Source organism: Paroedura picta, chromosome 3, assembly GCF_049243985.1.
Source record: "Paroedura picta isolate Pp20150507F chromosome 3, Ppicta_v3.0, whole genome shotgun sequence".
Lineage (NCBI taxonomy): Eukaryota > Metazoa > Chordata > Lepidosauria > Squamata > Gekkonidae > Paroedura > Paroedura picta.
This window is the reverse complement of record NC_135371.1, coordinates 113,348,564-113,371,521: the sequence shown is the minus strand read 5'-3', so window position 1 is coordinate 113,371,521 and position 22,958 is coordinate 113,348,564.

Here is a 22,958-nt window from a genome sequence, read left to right as displayed (position 1 = left end):
AAAACAGTTTTCAAGATCAATAGCATGCCTATAGTTATACTATTGAAACATTCCACCTTTAGCTTTGTCAAGCACATAAAGGGAATGGCTGTTTGTGTTACAGCCCCAGACCCTAAGGAGGAAGGAAAAGGATAAGGCAAAGGATCCCCTTTTGCAATTTCCCTTATAAAAAGTCACTCACAACCTTTTGGATTAAAAATAGCCATAACTTTAATTTGCTACAGCTGTGATAAGGCTTAGTGCAGCAAGGGACAATTGTATCTATGTACTATGTACTGCCCATCTGCTGGACAATCTGCCACCATCGGATGGCAGGATGTTGGATTCGACAAGGATGATTGCCACTAAGTGACCTCTCCTGCCATCTGAGCATGAGGGTCACCCATTGGTAGCCCCTGATATGGGCATGCCCCTTGAAAGCCTTCACCCCAAGATCCCTTAAGCGGATCCCCATATCTGGGGGAAATGGACACACAGGACAGTTTGCCCAAAATGGATTCAGCCCCATGAAGTTACTTTTCTTCACTGTGACAGAAAATTAAACAAGTGCAAAAAACCCATTAACAAGGAATCCCCTCAGGACAAACCAATTGTGCACATACGCACCCCATGCTGAGTTCCCTCCCTAGCAACCATCTAACCCTCACATGCATTTTTACCCTACAAATGCTATACACTCAGGCATGCTCACTAATTTTATTAGTTGATTTCCAAATGAACATTTTTGTCATCTGGTCTATTCAGTTTTTGCGCATTATAGCCCATTTGCAGTTGTTAGAAGTCGACTCTCAAGTGTTGAGAGATCAGATGGGAGTCGCCTTTTGATTTCCTGCTGTGTATCCAGAGGTGACTTCTAGTTGATCAGCTGCATATCCAGTTTTTCTTATCTTCCATTGTGGGAACTCTGCTGCCTCCCAGACTTGTTGAACTGCAACAAATGCTGAGTTGGAGAAAATGGGATATCCAGCTGGTTTCCTTTCTCTTCTCAGTCCCAACTGTTTGGGTTGTAGAAAAAAAGAGGGGAAAAAACACCTTTTTGTGTAATGCAGAAATGTAAAGCATTGCAAATCTTGGAAGGGAAACATAATTCACTATGTGGCTACTTTGCTGGGAGTGTGGGAGGATCAGAAAGGTCCCAGCTGTACTCTCAATCACCCGTGAGACAGCTTCTGACCAACAGGCAGCTGCAAATTTGTTTGGCTGCAGTTCTAGTGATCCCTGATTGGCTCAGTATGATTATGAGAACTGAATACAGTAAGTTGACTACCAAACAGGCTTGCTGAGAAATTCATGGCATCCCTAAATCAAATACGTTTGCAGTTTAGAGAATTTCTCATGCATCCTTGCATGCCTGCTTCTCTCTATACAATGGTTTTCTGCCAAAGCCCATAGTTAAGATTAAACTTGCATTGAAGTTATAAGATTTACAATGCATGCATATTGAGAGAGGAGGACAAAACCTCCACATTTGTCTACCTCTTTCATGTGTAAAATATTCCATGGACACCAAAGTTATATTAGCAAAACCAGTACAATTTTCTAATCCACATAAGAATCCTGAATGGATGAGAAACAGTGAACTGTCATTTCTTTCTTCAAGGCTGTTGGAGAATTTGGACATCTGTATAATTTTACACATTCTTAAAAGGAAAAATATAGAATGGAAGGAAGAAGAAAGGAACTGGGAGCAGACAGAGGTGGATCTAATCATATTTATATATTTGTGTGATTCTCTGTGCAATACTCAATAAGGTGAAAGATTTCTGATGGTTTCTTAACTCCAATGAAACTCAAATATTTTCATCTGATAGTTATTAGGCAGATATGGAATCAGGTCCATTTATTTATTTATTTATGCTCTTCTTATAGTCTTGAGCACGGACAATCAAGGATATACATATAATCAGTGATACAGGTATAACCGTAATACAATAACTGATCTTGGATTTCAGAAAACACAAATATCAGTAGACATACCAAAACCAATACAACAATAGCACAATCCCCAGTTTCTATATACAAAAAGAAGAAAAAGAGTTGGTTCTTATATGCTGCTTTTCTCTACCAGAAGTCTCTAGCTTACAATCGCCTTCCCTTTCCTCTTCCCACAACAGACCCCTGTGAGGTAGGTGAGGCTGAGATAGCCCTGATATTGTTGCTTGGTCAGAACAGCTTTTTCAGTGCTGTGGTGAGCCTAAGGTCACCCAGCTGGCGGCAAGTGGGGGAGCACGGAATCAAACCTGACTTGCTGGATGTGCTCCTAACCACTACACCAAAAACAGATACAGCTTTTCCTCAATGTAACCAAATATGGGTATCATGATAGAGAAATTTTGCCACAGCCATGGTAATTTTACAGTCCCTTCCCTCCTGAAGGATTTGCAATTTTCAATAGGGTGGGAAACAAACCATATCCTTTAAAAAGGGAAAGAGGAACATTACTCTGCATTTATAGAATTTTGGACAGTCCAATAAACAATGGAGTAAGGAGTCCTTGCATTCTGTATCACAACAAAAACACCTTTCAGTCAGTGGGATCTTTTCTTAGCATCCATGCAGTTCTGCCATGGGAATAGAGTTTAAACATGCCAACATAATGGCTCTTCTATATTTAGGAACTGTCAAGTAGTCCAGATAGGTTGGATAAGATTTTGAATATGGCAGGCCCAGATATAAAGGAGAACACACTCTACAGCCTTGTATATCAACACTCATTTCATCTAAAGCATAAAGTCATCCCACAATCAATTTCTTCATAGAAGACAGATCAATATCATTTGGTGAAATCCCCAGCCACTCCAGATGGGAAGTCACCAATTTCTGCCAAGTTGATTTATAGGCATCCATTTTCAATTTTAAAAGTCCACCTGTACCTGGGAATGCAAAAATCAACTTTAACCAGAATTTGAAAGCAGATGATCAAGCTCTTGCCTCTAAAGATCTCATACCAAGTTCAGCTCTCAGTACCATTCCTGCCACACAATGTGCGTGCCCTATAATTCTTTGATGGAATTGGGTCAACCAGAAGCAGGCAGAAAGGTGAGGGTGTCCTCTATCCAGGTCTGCAGGACCTGCAAAACAGAGCTCTTTCACCAAAAATTCAGTTGCAGCCAGTGAACTGACACCTATTGAGCCCTTCAGCTCCCCCACCTACTCAGATAAGCCCAGCAGACACATTGTGGGGTAATCCTGGCCAGTCTAGTCTGCAGGGTTATGGTCAAGTCATTAAATGTTGATTGATGTTATGTTGTTGTTGTTATTATTAATATTATTTATTTGATTTATTACTCACCACTTCCTGATGGCTCGTGGTAGGTTACATACGTTTGCATAAAGCCCCCATAAAACCGTAATTAAAACCCCAGACATAAAATCACAATCATTAATCAAATAAAGAAAAGAAGATCTGGCAGAAAAACAAAAACTTTCACTATTCTCAGTACTTCCAATAACAACTCATATCAGAGTGGGAGGGAGGAGGGTACCTAGCTGTACAAGACTCAACCAGAGACCTGGTGGAAGAGCTCCATTTTACTGGTTCTGCGGAATGCTGAAAGCTCCTGCAGGGCCCGCAGCAATTCTGGGAGCTCAATCCAAAAGGTAGGGGCCAGGACTGGAAAGACCCTGCCCCTGTTAGAGGCCAGTCGGACTTCTCTGGGGCTGGGAATAACCAACATATTGGTGTCCGCAGAATGTAAAGCCCTGCAGGGAGTGTAGAGTGACAGGCAGTCCCTCAGATATGTGGGACCCAGACCGCAAAGGTTAAAACCAAAACCTTGAACCGGATCTGGTCAGCAAGCAGTAACCAGTGCAGCTGCCTCAGCACAGGCTGGATATGAGCCCTCCAAGATGTACCTGTGAGGACCCTAGCAGCTGCATTTTCTACCAGCTGCAATGTCCGGATCAAGTCCAAGGGCAGGCCCGCGTAGAGCAAGTTACAGAAATCTGTTCTGGAGGTGACTGTTGCATGGCCAGGTGTTCAGAGGACAGATAGGGCATTTGTAACCAAGCATGGTGAAGACGGAAGAACACCTGGCTAGCTACCCTCTTGACCTGTGCCTCTAAAGTTAGGGAGGCATCCATGGTCACTCCCAAATTCCTAGCCTGGGATGCAATGGTAAGTTGCGTTCCTGCTATTATTATTATTATTATTATTATTATTATTATTATTATTATTATTATTATTATTATTATTATTATTATTATTATTATTATTATTATTATTTGTTCGATTTATTTCCCGCCACTCCCAAATGGCTCGTGGCGGGTTACAGTGTCTTAAAACCCCATTAAAACTCCCATTAAAAGACTTAAAAATGTCACAGCATGGCAGCACAATAATAAGATCCCCTTCCTACCCCCCTTCCTAAAAAAAAAGGGTGGGTGGAGGAGAAGGAGGCCAACGATGTTCAAGAAGAAGCCCGGGGGAGAGCAGTCGATGTACCACAGCAGCCCCAGCCTCCACCATAGACCTCGGGGAAGAGCTCCATCTTGCAGGCCCTGCAGAACGTTGAAAGGTCCCGCGGGGCCTGCAGCTCTCCCGGGAGCTCATTCCATCAGGTGGGGGCCAGGACTGAAAAGGCCCTGGCCCTGGTTGAGGCCAAGGTGTGCTAGTGTGGGTAAGTGCGTTTCCTGATCCACCTCCCTCCTCCCCAGCCACAGGACCTCCATCTTAGAGGGCTCCAACCATTCAGCTCCCAAACATCTGGCAAATGGTTCTGGTGGGGAGTACAAGTGGCTGTCCATGAGGAGATACAGCTGGGTGTCATCAGTGTACTGTTGACAGCCTAAAACTCCGCACCAGTTGGGCCAGAGGGTGCATAAAGATGTTAAATAGCACCATCTCCACACTGTGGCCAGGACGAAAGCCAGACTAATATGGGTTGAGGGCTGAAGTTTCTTCCAGGAACACCAGGAGCTGGTCCATCACGGCCCTTTCAACCATCTTACCCAGAAACACTAAATGCGCAACTGGTCATGTTATGTTATTGTCGATTGATGTAGTTACTGAATTAAGTTGCATTTGTCATTGGACCTCATGTTCTCTGTAAACCACTCTGAGCCGTAAGGGAGGGTGGTATAAAAATGTAAGATTTGAATTATTGTCATTGTCATTGTTATTATCCACCACTCTCGGCAAGCCAGCTCATGGTGGGTTACAAGATAAAAAAACACCAGAACAATAAAAACTCATTTAAACAACAACATATCCTTTCCTATAGTGGAACACCTGCCACTGGGTGGCAGAGAGCTATGTCAACAACATCCACAAGATTTTTGAAGGATGATATGCTTTCAGGGGGGGGGAGGGATCAGATCTTCCACCAGTACTGGCCTCAACCATAGACCTGGCAGAAGAGCTCTGTCTTGCAGCCCCTGCGGAAAGCCATCAATTTTCCGAATGAATGAACAAATGAAAAAAGAGCAAATAAATAAATAAATGCCAATCTCAGAAGATTCCCCCAAATTCCTGCTTGGCCCCAGCTAATCCCATGATATTGATGGTGGATAATGCATGTTTTAGCAGCCTACAGAAAATGCCTGTGTGGGAAGAAAAGGAAGCCTCTTGTACAGTTTGTCTTTTAGCCCACTCCATAGGCTGGGTTATGAGCTACCCAATCCTACAGTCCTGGACCTTATTTGTACTTTAGAAGGAGCCGGGCAACAACATCTACAACCTCAGTGGTTATTTATGAACTTGCACATTTAGAGGCCAATGCATAAAGATAGTATAGAACATCTTTAAACCGCTCGTGGCACCGCGGGCGGCGCCACGGACTAAATAAAACGCTAAGGGCTGGTGGGGAGGAGTTAGGGCGGGCTCTGTCCGGGATAAAATCCCTGCCCGGCGGCATGACGCGGCGAGATGCGCCCGACCCAGCAGCAAGTCGCCCGACCCAGCAGCCCACCAACGCAAACTTAGCTGAGATGTGGGCGGCGGTGACGTGATTGATGGCGGCGCCGTGATTGGTGGCGCCGGAAGAGCCGCCATCACTGGAGGAAGCGGCACCCAGCGAACGGCGGTGCCCGGGCCGCAATCTGCGGAGCGGCCATGCTTCGCCGTGCCCAGCCGCGGCAGCAACTCGCCTGCCAGCGCCACGGGCCACCGAGAAACCACCGAGGAGATGCAGCACGCCGAAAAGCCACCGAGGAGCCACGTCAGGAGCCAACGAGGAGCAGCCAGCAGAAGCCGCGGAGGTGCCACCGAGGAGACGCCGCAGCCCAGCGCGCCGAGGAGCCCAACCCGCCCAACCCACAGCCCAACCCGCCGAGTAGCTGCCGAGGAGCCGCCGCCCGCCTCCTCTTTCTGGTAGCCTTCCGTCCCTCACTCTGGCCCCCGCCTGCTAGAGCCCATTGTATTTTTTATACAATGGGCTTTTTTACTAGTCCAATAAATAATGCAGCATGATGGAAGGAACAATTAGTACATTTTTCAGAAATAGAAGTACTACCTAATTATGATGATAAAGAGTGCCCTCTCTTTAGCCCATCCTTGTTCCCTTTATAAGAATGTCCTCCTGAACAGTTCTGCTTTAGATATTCTGCAAAAAAAAACCCCACCATTCCAAACTTCTAAGAACCTGGATGCTTTTCAGCAACTTTCCCCAATAAGCTCCAAAACTCAGACCTGAAGTGTGGCTACTTGCAGAGCAGGCTGAAATAAGGTGTTGTCATAGAGAGATCCAGTGTTGAAAACTCCAGTTTGTCCAGGACTCAGTGATACTTTAAGCAAGAACTTTTTCTCAGCTGACATCACCCTATCTTCCCTCATTTTTCAGCAGGCCTTGGCTGATGGAACAAGCAGAAGGGGATATTTTTGCCTCTTCTCCCTTCCCTGTTGCAGGCTCCAAATCCATGTAGCTATGTGACCACATGGGTCTTTGTAACCCTGAGATAATCAACTTTCTAAGACACAGAAAGTGCTGTGTAGGCAAGGAATGTGCAAAGGACGGTTGGTTCCAACCCCCTGTGTTTTATGCTTTTGGCTTGACTGGTGTGCTTACATATGTTTGTTTATAGACAGGCTTTGGATTTAAAAATAGCCCCAAGGTGGTTTGCCACATTCTCAGGATTTAAAAAAATCAATAAAACCACTTCAAAATATCAACAATATCACAGCAACAATTTTAGCAGTGTCAATAGCCAGTTTCCATTTGCCTCTACAATCTATTCATTAACCAAAGTTCAAAAGCTCTCATGAAAAAAGAGTTTGTTGGATCCATTTGGAAGTCTATATTTAGTTCTGAGGGAATTTCACAAGGACCGTTTATGCACTGGAGGTTTCATGCTGGGCTGCAGGCTGGAGTTTTAGTTGTGGCAGATTGCCCCACCTCTTCCTGCATCTACATGGGGGAGCATTTGGCCTGGTGCACCTCATCCACCCCCGATCTGTGCTCCTGGCAGGGGGGTGGCGCAGTGAAGTTCCCTGTGCATAAATGATCAGGGGGGGGGGCAGTAGTAGAAAAATCTCTCTCTGTTCCCCCAGCTGAATCCCCACTCCCATCTGTTCCCCCAGCCACTTTTCTCCACTGATACAGGAGTTCTGTGAAATTAAAAAACAGGCATACTTCCATTTTTCATAGAAGCAAAGAAATGGCCCTATTTTGTATGCCTCATTCTCTGGGAGCAATATTGCAACAACTCTCTAAATTATATAATAATTAGTGGGGGGATTTGTCAGTTTTTTTTCTAAAACTAAAAATGTCTACAAATATAAACTGAAGCATTTTAAATATACTTTTGGGAATCCTTAAGTTTGTATTTTAACATTTCACATTATCCGCCCCTTGTCCACATATATGAATAAAGTATGCATTAAAAAAAAAAACCTTGTGCCTTTTAAAATACATTTGTCCATGACCTCGTGCTGTGTGAAATCCCTTGCATCATCTCAGATGTTTGTGTGCAAAGAGTTAGGATTGTGATGTACAATCCTGTAAAATATGCACAGGAACACAACCTGTGATTCCTGGAAACTTTTTAACCAGTACAGTTGAGGCCCAGTCTATATTGAACTTCCTCTCTGATCTTCCTATTTGCAACAACTTTTCCTTAGGTATAGGGGAAAGTTACTCCCTTTCATCCAACAATTAATGAAACCTTTTTAGTCCAATAAAGTTGTCAAAAACAAGCCCCAGATACAATGTCATTTTCAAAAGTATTTCGTTTCCCACTTGAAGAGTTGGGAAACAACAGGAAAAAAAGTTATTGGTAGGAGGCTGCCCTGAGGAAAGCACAATGAGTTTGTTAGGAAGGATCCCTTTAAGGCTTGTCTGCCAGCCGAAGAACAGCACAGCACATCCTTGCAGCTCTAGTCTATAGAGTGATGTGGTGCACTGGTGGAGGGGTTTTGTCTTTCTTTCACCACATATCCATTGACTTGAGCCGGGGAGGAAGCAGCACACTTGCCTGTCAGCTTGCACTTTGCTAATGTCTGCAGAATCAACTGCATGCCAAGTCAGTGCTGGAGAGGGAAAAAGGAAAAAGGGAGAGGGAAGGTGAAAGAGAGATGCTCTCCTGCCTCGCTCACTAGGTCTCTTCTTAAAGGCAGAAGGAGCTGCATCAGCAGCTTTGCAGACACTGACTGTATATGTCCCCATTAATAAAGGGAACTGAGTTACTTTGGGAATCCAGTTTTCTACCTGTGCAGAGAGCTCTTGGGCTTGGCTGATATCTGGCAGGACTAAGTCCACCTTTGCATCTGAATTACCTAAGGGATCCACATACCAACTCTTATCAAGAGAATCTCTCACCGGACAGGTAAGAGATTTCCAGTTCCTTGCCACTTGAACAGGTTAACTTTTATTAATTCTGTTTCATTTTGGTAATTTTTATTTGCCATTGGACTAATTTTCAATGACTGAAGCATGAATGGGAACCTTGCAATTTAAAATACCATTGTGAATGCTAAAGTGATTGTTTTGTGCCTTGAGACTTCTGGATAAACAGATAAAAAGAATTTTGATGAGGATATCTGATTACTTCCATTCAACATGTCTTAATAAGCCACATTTATTCCTTCATACTATACACTGATGTGCAAGGACTATGGCTTTAACTTTTGGGACTATACATAGTCTGATGCAGGCATAGCAAAGTTTGCAAAGTTTTCTCAGACAGCCCATTGGTAGCAATGTGGGTTACAATGATTTCCATGACCTATTACATATTTCTTTGTGACTTGTATTTACAGGAACACTGGGAGATGTGTAAATTGTGAAAGCATACAATTTTACAGAGAACTGAATGTGTTAATGTTCCTGCATATCATTTTTGGAACCTCAAATGCCTGCCTGGCCATTTTGGTATCTCCTATTTTCATCAGCTTGGTTTGGTAGCAACAGTACTCATTACATAAACTTGGCAGTAAAATGCTTGTTGCATTATCCTCTGCAAACAAATCAAAATGACACATGCTTGAACAGGACAACTTTCTACTGAGCCTATATTCTGGCAATGTTGATCTACATTCACTGTAATGGCCTTGATGAATCCCAGGCTCATAGAGAAGCAATGTGTCCTACTAAACAGACCAACTTTTGTTGTGTCTTCATACAGTCAATATTGTTTGTTGAGTTTTTTGTTTCTGAATCATTTTGTGTCATAGCCCAGGCCAGTCGACCTAAATGCATGTGCTTGGGTCATTGTGTTCAAGTGCTGAAAACTTTAAGACACCCATGGAGAAACAAAACTGGCAAAACAGTCAATATATTGTGGCACTGTAAATAATGGATGAGATGTTGCTATGGTAATTACTATTACTTTAAGTCACTGGTTCTAAAATATCTTTGGAAAGAAGAAAACAATATTAGTTGAGTTACTTCTGCTATGATAAGGAGAATCTTATTTAAAAAGTTGCATCAAAGTAAGATGTGGTGACTGGGAAATTTCAACGTTCCCTTTTAGAATATGTACAGATATTTTTCTTTCACTTCTAAAGGTTCTGTCTTTCATTTACTTGCTGACATGATCATTTTGTACTCTTTGTGGTTACACAGCTTCTTTTAAACTAACTGCTAATCTTTCCCACCTAATTACTTTGCTCAAAAAGTTTGATATGCTAATAATATAAAGAAGCTGTAAGAACACTTGTATAGGTTTTGGCTTTTACTTTGACATGTCATTCATTATGGGATTATTATTTAAAACATATTTGTTCAAACTTTATAAGCATGTTGAAGAGTTGACTTTTCAAAACATTACTTCTAATTAGCTGGTTTAATTAGTTTGACTGAGGTGCGGACAGCTGTCTCAGCATATATTATAAGATTTTATAAGACACAATTTGTGAAACTTTCATTACTCCAAACTCTGAATTGCCTTTCTGGAGTTCTATTTGTGTTGATTCTTTTTTCAATTCATTTTTTCCCTGAACACATAAACAAACCTGAGACTGAAGTCATGTCTTAGAGCTAATAGTGAAAACAGTCCTGAAATTTGACCTGCTTAGTTCATAACTTAATAGTCAAATGAAGTATGGACTTTTCTATAGTCTACCTCCACAAAGTATATTGTGCAAAAAAGGAAAGCTATACACTTCTCTCATAGGAGATATTTATGGGCTCTGGATTCAGAGAAGGTCCTATGAAAAACATTATTGCATTCTTTGTTTGTACATTAGCATGTATGGCAGAATGGAGAATCATGAATGCTCATGGCCTAATCATGCAAGTTACATTCATGGGACACAGGCTAAAGATCAAATGCAGTCCAAATGAAGAAACACTGTTGGTTTCTTGTAGAAATACACCCAAAAGCAAACGAAACGAATAGGCAAAAGGTTGTGTCTTCTTGAGATTTATTAAAGCCTCGATAATTTTGCAACCAGTGGTAAATCTGAAGAAGACACAACCTTTTGCCTATTGGTTTCGTTTGCTTTTGGGTCCAAAGATCAAATGCAAACAAACCATGGCTGAATCTGCACAGAGCTTTTATTCCAATCCCAGGTCGATTCAATCCTTGCTATCTACACTGAATGTGATTTCTATTTTGATTTTAGCCAATTTAAATTTTCCCTCTGCAACAAGCATGACTGATCTGGAGTGACCCTACCTTTCACCCGTGATATCCAGGAGAGGATATAACACTTGATATTTGAAAAATCAACATGAGTAAAGGTGTAGTGTTCCTGTCAAGCCTCCAACACTGTAGAAAAGCCCTGATTGGCCAGGGCATCAGTTCAAAAGCTTCCTCATTCCCAGGTTGCAAGGCAGAAGCTCAAGAAGCCCTAACTTTTCTCAGCAGCGATTTGCCTCTTGGATTTTTTCCCCCTCCTCGGCTGTCTCCAAACCTCTCCTCCATTAGATGGTCACATCATCTAATAAATTGTGTACATGTCTGGGATGCTCAGTCCTTCATCACATTTCAGGACAAAGCTATATTATTATTTCCCCATGATGTTCTGATGGATACACTGAAAGACTGCAATCTGGATTTTCAGATAGTTAGGTGGATAGGGAATTGCTAAGAGAACCACACTCATAGAGTTGTTGTCAATGGTGTTTCATCAGACTGGAGGGAGGTGAGTAGCGGGTTGCCTCAGGGCTCAGTGCTCGGTCCGGTACTTTTTAACATATTTATTGATGAGGTGGTGGAGGGACTACTCATCAAGTTTGCAGATGACACCAAATTGGGAGGACTAGATTGTAAACTAAATATGAGCAGGCAGTGTGATGCAGCGGTAAAAAAGGCAAATGCCATTTTGGGCTGTATCAACAGGGGCATCACATCAAAATCACAAGATGTCATAGTCCCATTATATACGGCACTGGTCATACCGCAGCTGGAGTACTGTGTGCAGTTCTGGAGGCCTCACTTCAAGAAGGATGTAGATAAAATTGAAAGGGTACAGAGGAGAGTGACGAGGATGATCTAGGACCAAGGGAAGATAGGTTGAAGATAGGTTGAGGGACTTGGAAATGTTCAGCTTGGAGAAAACGAGATTGAGAGGGGACATGATAGCCCTTTTTAAGTATTTGAAAGGTTGTCACTTGGAGGAGGGCAGGATGCTGTTTCCGTTGGCTGCAGAGGAAAGGATGTGCAGTAATGGGTTTAAAGTACAAGTACAACAATATAGGCTAGATATCAGGGGAAAAAATTTCAAGTCAGGGTAATTCAGCAATGGAATAGGCTGTCTAAGGAGGTGGTGAGCCCACCCTCACTGGCAGTCTTCAAGCAAAGGTTGGATACACACTTTTCTTGGATGCTTTAGGATGCTTTGGGCTGATCCTGCGTTGAGCAGGGGGTTGGATTAGATGGCCTGTATGGCCCCTTCCAACTCTATGATTCTGTGATTCTGTGATTCTGTGAATATAATCTGAAACCCAGTTTTACATAATCACCAAGTCAATCACATTTGTTATGAATGAAGAGCTTTACACAGCATTGCTAAAAGTATGTTTGGTTCTTTTTCTCCATTTCTGTCTAGGCTTTTCCACTCTGAGTCACCTTTGTTGTTTCTTCTTGCTTCCAAGGCATCAGCTAAAGCAGTCTGAAGGCGACATTGATGGTCCTCCATTACATCTATTGATCCTCAAAATTCCTCATTTACCGTGGCAGGCACCCCTTCAGAAGCAGTGCAAAGGAGCTGCAGAGAACCCTCACACATGAGCTTTTCTTTCAAGGCAAAAGGGTGTGAAAGGTCTGGAGCATTGCTGAGAAACGGCTCCTGGAGGCATTCTCTAGCCCTTCGCAAGCATTCTGCTCCAGTCATTCCTGTCTCACCTAGCAGTTTGACTGCTCCTCAAGGAGCTGTACTTCAGCATTTGGCAGCATAAAAGTGCTGTGGTAGACTGGTCACTCCTATATGAATTGACACTTATTAACTCCTGTCACCTCAAGGCTGGCACTGAGTAATGCGAGAATAGATTTTGACCAAGCTTTGCTTCCAGCTGGAGGCACTTACAGGGAGAACAGAGCGGTTTCTCTACTTTTTTTATTGACACCCAGAATAGGAAAGGAGTCTTTGCTCAATACCATCGATTTTGAATTTGGAGCCTAGTAAAATATCCAGTTCCAAATGCCTTGATTGGAAGATAGGTGTTTTTAAAAGGATATTTTTCTCCATTCATCATATTGTTAACACCTAGTAGTACAGAATTGTGCACATGCTCCTTCATTAACCCCTAGAAACTGACTTAGCAAAAACCTGTGCTATTGCACAAAACAAAGTGAGGGATAGTTTTATACTGAGGAAACATAAAGTAGTGCCAGAGTTTGGAGGCAGGATGGTTTCAGGCTTTGGGGGTCCTAGGCAGAGAGTGCCCAGGCATCCCCTCCCTTGTCTGCCCAGTACTAGCCCTCCATTGAAATCTCCCTGCATGATCACTACCATCCTAAATGTCCTTTCCCTACCTTGCAAGCACTCCCACACACTCTTTCTCTACTGAAGTACTGGGCAGTGTGTGGCTGGGGACAGCCAGTGCTGCCACTACCAAAAACACTCCCACTTTTAACCCCTGCATACCTTTCTCCAGTGACACTGGACTGTACATGTGGCAGGGAACATTAGTCCTAAGCAAATTGGGGGGGGGGGGAAGCACACTGGGAGGTGGTAGTGAAGGCACATGGGCAAGAGTTCAATTGCAGTGGGTACAACCAGAAGCCTTGGGCCTTGGCAGCTGCACCACCTCAGGGTATGCTGATGCCAGCCCTATTTAGAGAACATCGACCTCACATTCTGCCTTTGACCATCTTCCTGCCAGCTGCCTATTGGTCCCCTCACTCAGATAAGAATACAGATAAGAATACATTCCCTTGTCTCCTAAGTCCTGCCCCCCCCCCCCCGGTTTATTTAGAAATACTTTGGCTAACTGTGGATACCAGTTCCTGAACTGTTTCCCCAAGATTCCTTCCCATGGCCAAAGAAATCCAAGTTATGTCTGTCCTTTTGCAAGATGATACCATTTTAAGCATATGTGTGACTTTGCCACACTCTTTTTAAAGAGGTGCATGGCAGTAAAAGATAAGCACGGCTATATCCCCTGGGACAGCACGAACAGGGATCCTGCGGAGGCAGGTTGGAACAGCAACAATAGAGGTGGTTACCACTACCACTACTTCTTCCACTAAAAGATCTTGCACAAACATGGAGTCAGATTATTATCCTCTTCAGTGCCTTTCTAGATGGCTTTTAAGGGGGTTAAGTAAACCATCTTCCACAGATTGACTTTTTTGTGATGAACTACATATTGAGACTTTAATTGATGCTATTAATTTTATTTATTTATTTATTTGTTTATTTGTTTATTTATTGCCCGCCATTCCCGCAAGGCTCATGGCGGGCCACATTCAATAAAACCCCCATAAAACCCCTGATACAATAAAATCCCACCTAAAAGCCAACTCAGCCCAACCTAACCCAAGCCAAGTCCAAGAGGTGGTGGAACTACACACCTCAACCCATATCCCAAGGGAAGGAATAATAACTAATAACCACCAAGAATAACATGGGGGGGGGTCCCGATCTACCATTGAGGCACCGGCCTCAACCATAAACCTGGTTTAAAGGCCCTGCGGAAAGCTGGTAAATCCCGCAGGGCCCTTAGCTCTTTATGTCTATGGCTGCTTTTAAATTTTCATTGGGTTGTCAGATAGATTTTAATTTCTGTTGTTTACTTTGTTTTGTTTTTATCTTATTGTTTTACTATTTACTTAAGTCATTTACCTTTATCTTGTCAATGGCTCTTCATGTTTTTTAAGGAAGGGAGATGGGGGAAGATGGGATTGTCACCGCAAGGGGAGTGATACAGAGGTATATTGTTTTTTAGGGGATTTATGTTGATTTTATTGTTTTATTGTTGTGACCCACCACAAGCCACTGTGTTGGAATGGTGGGATATAAATTGAAACATACATAAAATAAATAATAAAGTGGAAGGACAGGTATCAATCTTTACCTTTGACATTCTTTTGCAAACTAGGCTACAGATCCTGTTACCTACAGTCCCTGCTTTGCTTTATGTGGTTTCAGCTAGTGCAAATAGATCGGTAACAGAAACCATCACACAGAACAAACAGTAATTATAAACCCCATAATAACTGGTGCTTTTCTTTTGAAGAATGTGTCTTCATGATAATGTTCTACAAATACCAGGGTGCATTTAAGAGCACCCCTAAAATTCAGTTTTTCATACTTCTTATGCTTAAGTGACTGCAAATTCAAAAAATATTTATCATTCTACATAATACTGCAAAGGAGGAGTTGGAAACATTTCCTCCAAAACATTTAGTATGAGAAGACAGAAGTGCAGCTTTCAGAAACTTTCAGAAACCAAGAAGTTGTCTTGTATGTGCAATTCACTCATGGTCAGGTGCATATATATTTCACAATGCCTAATAATAAACATTTATTAAGGAACAAGTCACTTATAGGTGCAAAGATGGAACAGGAAACAGAAAAATCTGGCAATAGTCAAGCTGAGAGATGATTACCACAGCATGAAACAGTATTTTTTCCTAGGAAGTATAGAGGAAAGGTATATTTTTGCAATCCTCCACAGGAAAATGTGATATGGCTTGACAGTAGCCAATGTAAGGAGCAAAAACGAAAGGACTCAGATAAAGCCACAGCTTTAGATGGGTCTTGAAGACTACTTACTATCTAGATCTATTTCAAACTGGATTCAAGCAGAGTTTGTGGACTGAGACAATTTCGGTTGCCTTGATTGGTCACTTTTTTTGCTCGAACAGTGATAGGTGTGTTTGTCTGTGTTCCATTCTCATAGATCTCTAGGTAGCTTCCCATAGTTATTTGCTTCCAGGCATAATTCAAAGTACTGCTTCTTACTTGTGCCCAGGATACCCTCACTTGTGCCCAGGGTACCCCATGATGTTCTGATGGATAAATTGAAGGATTGCAATCTGGATTTTCAGATAGGTGGATAGGAAGTTGGTTAGAGAACTGCACTCAAAGAGTTGTTGTCAATGGTGTTTCATCAGACTGGAGGGAGGTGAGAAGTAGGGTACCTCAGAGCTCGGTGCTCGGTCCGGGATTTATTAAAGCCTCAATAATTTTGCAACCAATTGTAAATCTGAAGAAGACACAACCTTTTGCCTATTGGTTTTGTTTGCTTTTGAGTCCAAAGATCAAATGCAAACAAACCATGGCTGAATCTGCACAGAGCTTTTATTCCAATCCCAGGTCGATTCAATCCTTGCTATCTACGCTGAATGTGATTTCTATTTTGATTTTAACCCATTTAAATTTTCCCTCTGCAACAAGCATGACTGATCTGGAGTGACCCTACCTTTCACCCGTGATATCCAAGAGAGGATATAACCCTTGATATTTGAAAAATCAACATGAGTAAAGGTGCAGTGTTCCTGTCAAGCCTCCAACACTGTAGAAAAGCCCTGATTAGCCAGGGCATCAGTTCAAAGGCTTCCTCGTTCCCAGGTTGCAAGGCAGAAGCTCAAGAAGCCCTAACGTTTTTCAGCAGCGATTTGCCTCTTAGATTTATTCCCCCTCCTCGGCTGTCTCCAAACCTCTCCTCCATTAAATGGTCACATCATCTAATAAATTGTGTACATGTCTGGGATGCTCAGTCCTTCATCACATTTCAGGACAAAGCTATATTATTATTTCCCCATGATGTTCTGATGGATAAATTGAAGCACTGCAATCTGGATTTTCAGATAGTTAGGTGGATAGGGAATTGGTTAGAGAACCGAGTTGTTGTCAATGGTGTTTCATCAGACTGGAGGGAGGTGAGTACCGGGGTACCTCAGGGCTCGGGGCTTGTTCCGGTACTTTTTAACATATTTATTAATGATCTAGATGAGGGGGTGGAGGGACTACTCATCAAGTTTGCAGATGACACCAAATTGGGAGGACTGGCAAATACTCCAGAAGATAGAGACAGAGTTCAATGAGATCTGAACACAATGGAAAAATGGGCAAATGAGAACAAGATGCAATTTAATAAATATAAGTGTAAAGTTCTGCATCTGGGTCAGAAAAATGAAAAGCATGCCTACTGGATGGGGGATACACTTCTAGGTAACACTGTGTGTGAATGAGACCTTGGGGTACTTGTGGATTGTAAACTAAACATGAGAAGGCAGTGTGATACAGTGGTAAAAAAGGCAAATGCTATTTTAGGCTGTATCAACAGGGGCATCACACCAAAATCACAAGATGTCATAGTGCCATTGTATACGGCACTGATCTGACCACACTTGGAGGTCTCACTTCAAGAAGAACTAGATAAAATTGAAAGGGTAGAGAGGAGAGTGACGAGGATGATCTGGGGCCAAGGGACCAAGCCCTATGAAGATAGGTTGAGGGACTTGGGAATGCTCAGCCTGGAGAAAAGGAGGTTAAGAGGGGACATGATAGCTCTCTAAGTATTTGAAAGGTTGTCACTTGGAGGAGGGCAGGATGCTGTTTCCGTTGGCTGCAAAGGAAAGGATGCGCAGTAATGGGTTTAAAGTACAAGTACAACAATATAGGCTAGATATCAGGAAAAAACTTTTCACAGTCAGAGTAGTTCAGCAGTGGAATAAGCTGCCTAAGGGAAGGATCCTGCCCTCATATGGTCAGAGGGCTGCAAGTAAACCAGGATTGCAGTGGTGACCCAGAGCTGGTAAGAGCATTGGCACAATTTCTAGTGTGAGCCTCTGATTTGGTTCCCCCTGCCACTCAGAAATGTGATCCTGTTTAGCCTCCCCAGCAGAGGTGATGCTGCCGCACCTCACATCCGCACAGGCTCTTACAGAAGCCCCTGTGATGGTGAGTTCAGTGCAGAGTAAGACTGGTCTCTCCATGTGCAAAACCACCAACTGCAACAAAGAAAAAACACCAAGCTCAGTACATATAACAACTACAATAATGATCATCAAACTTAATACATAGAAACATAGATAAATTAAACAATCTAAAGACAGGGATGGTGGGTGGGAAACTTCCCAGGCTAGTGCAGGAGGAGAAAGAGGCCAGGTGCCACATGCATGATCCCAATAAGGCATGCAGTGTGTGGCTTTCCCAACCCCTCCATTCCCAGGGCAACCCCACCATGCTGGGCACCCCTGAGCAACCCCAGCATGCCATGTGCGCCTCCTCTCATAAGCCCTCCATCCTCTTTTGTGGCCTTGAGTCCCTCCACTGCCACAATCTGGCAGCCTATAATGTGGGCATGGCTGTGTTTGCCAACTTTCAACTCAAGCTTTGCTCTCTGTGCCCCATTTGTTGAAAGCAGACAATGGTGGGGGTGAAGTTTCAGCTTTGGAACATCCTCTCCATTAAGACTCACATGATGCCTACTTTACTATCATTTAGGTATCAGGCCAAAACATTCCTTATTATTCCCAGAGCTTTAATTAATAGATATAACCATGTTTAAAAATCATTTTTATGTCATGCATGTTTTTAAAGTGGTGTTGTATGATCATGGTTATAAGATTTCTTTTGCAATGGCTTTTTGTTGCCTTCATGATATTTATGCTGTTTTATGGCTCTTTCTGGGATTTTAGCAATAATTTTATAGATGTTTTTAATTGGATGGATTGAATGCTTTCATATTTATCTTGTAAACTGCCTCAAGATCTCTGGGGAGGTGGCCTATATATTTGCTTAAACAAACAAACAAAACCCAGAATTTTTGCCTTGGAGGAAAGAGAAAGACAGTATTTATACAATACTGCAAAGACAAAAAGACATGCCTCAGCAACATTGAACAGCAGAAGCCAGAAGAAAAAGGAAGGATTCAAAGACAAAGCCAAGGCTTATAAAAAGAGAAGTAACATATTTAATTGACCTTGGCCTGATGCAAACCTTATCTGCAACTGTATAGAGTTTTTTTGCTGAATTGAGGGCTAAATAAATATGTTGTTGCAAATATGTTTGCTGAATTGAGAATGAACTATGGGAGCAACATAATGGATTCCCATATTATCACAGAATGGACCATAGAATATCTCATAATGGGTTCTCTTATCATCATCATCATCATCACCAGTGTGACCTAGGGTTGACAACTTGCAGGTGATGGCTGGAGATCTCCTGGAATTACAACTTATCTCTAGACAACAGAGTTCAGTTCACCTGGAGAAAATAGTTGCTTTGGAAGGTGGACTCTGTAGCATCATACTGCATTGAAGTCCCTCCACTTCCAAAACCCTGCCCTCCTTAGGCTTTACCCTACACACATCCAGATATTTCCCAACATAGAGCTAGCCACCCTAGTGTAATTTCAGCAAACAGTATAATCATAGTTCTGGGAACTCTATAATTTCCCATTTTAAGTCATTTGGGAAATAGGACAGGAAATGAGAGAATGTTGCAGTCTCATAAACCAGCATTTTAACCAACATTTTAATTTCAAAATTAATACAGAACAATTTTGGTAAATGCTAATGGTACATATGCACTGATTTGTTTCCAAGCTGACTGTCAAAGGCATTGTCAGAAAAACAGATTTAGAACGGGTGGTTTCTGCTCTTGTTAATAGGCATTTTCTTTATATGCTGAAAACCCTTTTGTAACAAATGTAGTGGATTTATGCAAGACATTTATTACAAGTTTTCCTTCAGCAGTGAATTATGAACCTTGTTCTCCTGACCAGGTATCAAAAACACATTTTATATGTCCCTTTCAAATGTCACTGTGTTTTATAAATATTATAAACTCATAATATTAATGGGTCTCAGCAGGAGGGCATTTGGCAAACCAAATAGGACAGGTGAGACAGGTAAGAAGTTAAAATAAGTGTGGGACATCTCACACTGTTATAAGCAATTAAAGATGCAGTCACAGAGTGCTAGCTTGTAAGCCTCTCAGGTGTGTTCCATTGAAGAGGCTGGTGAGGTGGTTATGCTAATATACCAGCTATCATTAAGCTCACAAAGTACTTGTAAGAATCTAGAGTGCTCAGTAGGCTGTCCATATGTTTCTATCATTATATCAAGTACCACATGACAAGAACTGGATTCTGCAGCTGCAGAATTCTCTCGGTGGAAAGGAGAAACCAATATGAGAGCATTCAGACCACTACAGTCAGCAATATGTTCATATCAAACCCTTTGTCATCCCATAGCCCCATTCTCTGCTATTGATTATTTTTGCCTCTCCCAAGGGGGTTGGACTAGATGACCCATGAGGTCCCTTCCAACTCTATTATTCTATGATTTTATAATTCCCTTTGCTCCTCCTCCTTTTCTCATTCCGGATTGTCATAACTGAGTTTCTAAGCTCCTTCAAGTCAATTGCTATAATCATATGTGAGTATACTGCACCATTCCATCTAACTATTGTTCTGAAATTAATAATAATAATATTCTATTTCTAACCTGCCCTTCCCTGAAGGCTGAGGGTAGGTAACAATAAAAACATTAATAAATAACAACGACTGATATTTTAAAACATTCTATTTCCAATTTGGTTCAAACCCACTCTCTAATTTCCCAGTGGGGGCAGTACAATGTCAAATATGATGAAGTCTTGGCTAAGGCCAGAATTCTGGTGTCATTGTTTTCTACTGAATTATGACTTACTAGATATTAAGCCCGCTGTGGCCAAAATACAGCGGGCCCTAGCATGATGGGTGGGTGAAGGGATGGGGCAAAGGAAGGAGGAAAAGGAGAAAGAGAGACAGAAAGACAGAAAGAAAGGGAGGAAGATAGAGACAGAAGAAGAGGCAGAGAAACAGGTAGGCAGAAAGAGGCAGATGGAAGAGAGGGAGGAAGGGAGGGACAAAGGGAATGCTGGGAGGAAGGGAAGGACAAAGGGAATGCTGAGAGGAAGGGAAGGACAAAGGGAATGCTGGGAGGAAGGGAGGAACAGAGGAAGGTAGGTGGCCTTGGGACCTTCTGCTGGGGCCAGGGGCAGTCTCGGCTGCTCCAGGGCCTGGCAGAAGGCTCCGGATGGGGGCGGCAGGCTTTGAGGCCTACTGCCGGGCCGAGGAGCAGTCTCGGCTGCTCCAGGGCCTGGCAGAAGGCTCCGGACGGGGGCGGCAGGCTTTGAGGCCTACTGCCGGGCCGAGGAGCAGTCTCGGCTGCTCCAGGGCCTGGCAGAAGGCTCCGGACGGGGGCGGCAGGCTTTGAGGCCTACTGCCGGGCCGAGGAGCAGTCTCGGCTGCTCCAGGGCCGGGCAGAAGGCTCCGGACGGGGCGGCAGGCTTTGTGGCCTTCTGGTAGGGCCAAGGGCAGGGAAGCCTGCCTCAGGGCCCGGCAGAAGGCTCCATGGGCGAGGGGAAGCCGGTCGGAGGACTTACCACTGGGGAAGGCTTCTTCTTCTGAGCGGTGACTCTCCGGCCGGGCCAGGCGAGGCTGGGCCAACCAGCCAATGGGGAGCCGCGCTTTGCGCGGCTCCCCATTGGCTGCTTGGCCCCCGAGTGACACTCGGAGGGCCCAATCAGGAGACGCTTCGCGGCTCCTGATTGGGCCATCCGAGTTTTTATCATGGACAGGGCCCGCCCTAACTCCTCCCCACCGGCCCTTACTCCTTTATTCCTCCCGCTCCTCCGGAGCGGGGGGGGGGGAGGTTTAAAGATTGTTTGCATTCCCTCTATTCTTCCATATTGCTTCTTCTCTTTAATCATGATTTAGCTAAAATAATTTCTAAAATTTATTTCAGAATTGGACCATGTACAGTTTGCTACTTTTTATGTTCCTGCTATAAGCATTGAGAAACCAAAGTGCTGTTGAGTATGAGTGTACTATGATTCAATTCTGTGTAGTGTGTTCAGTGAATCGCAGTGAGACATGGAACAATTATAAATATGCAGTTTTTCAGATGAATTTGGTGCATTGTGTCTTTTTTCTCCTGTTGATTTGTTTTTTGGCGTCACAGAGCACCTTTACCAGTGTGATCAGTGATAACGTATGCACAAACAATTTGCTACATGGAAACTGCTGCTGTACGGAGAAAAGGTACAAAGTAGAGTCATGTGAACCTCGGATTTTCAGGCCTTCTAAATGGAGTTGTGTGAACTTAGGATGTTCAGAGCTCCATTGTTGGTAAAGACTTTCAAGATCAGTGTCAGGATCTGTCTTTTAAGCCTTGCTTAAACATTGCCCATGGAATTAGGAGAGGTGCTGAAGCAAGTAGTAATGCACCCTCCTTCATGACAGGATAGCAAAGTACAAAAGAAGAGGTATTCCCTTACTTCTGGATCAAAAAGTCAGGTAACTAAATCAGAATTGTGACCACCACCGCTTATATGTTATATGCAACTTGTTGTTGAAGTTAATTGGGGGTTTTATGGGGATTTTATTGTGTTTTAACTGTTTATGTTGTACACCGCCCTGAGACCTATTTGGAGAAGGGCGGTCTAAAAATTAAATAATAATAATAACAATAATAATACAAAAATGTTATCAGCATGTAACTGCATGGGGAGTCTGACTAATACACTCCCTGTTTGGTAATGTTACTGGAATGTGGCAAATATGTTGACATTTGATCTGATGTCACTGGCCAAAAATGACACTGAGGTCACCTTCATTCTATTACCGGTCAATCAGACTGAAGGCAAAATAACTGGCCTTATTTTTGCCTTCACTGGCTCCATCCTATCCATTTTCCTGGATGTGCACAGAACATGCCATCAAATAAGAATAGATTTTGTTTAATGGTGACAAAGACTGGTAATGAACCTCTATGAGCAAATGGGCAAATTACCATAAATGAAGCAATTTGATCTTCAAAAGCAATATTTTGCTTTTTAAAGTTCTGACCTCAAGACTTAGTTTTGACTAACTGAAAGTGGGGGTAAACAGTCCCTTTAATCAAGGTTTAATGAGTGGCAATTGACAGTTGAAACCTTTCCTGTTAACTTAAGCAATTGCTTGCAGATCAGACTGATAACAATAGCATGGCTTTAAAAGCTGGTAGTATTAGGCTCACCACTAATGTCCATATAATTAGAGGCTCTTATACAAGGTGAAAACTGGACATAATGGGGTCGGGGAGATCAATACTGCACATAATAGAGAGACAACCAAGATCCCTGCTTCTCTCCA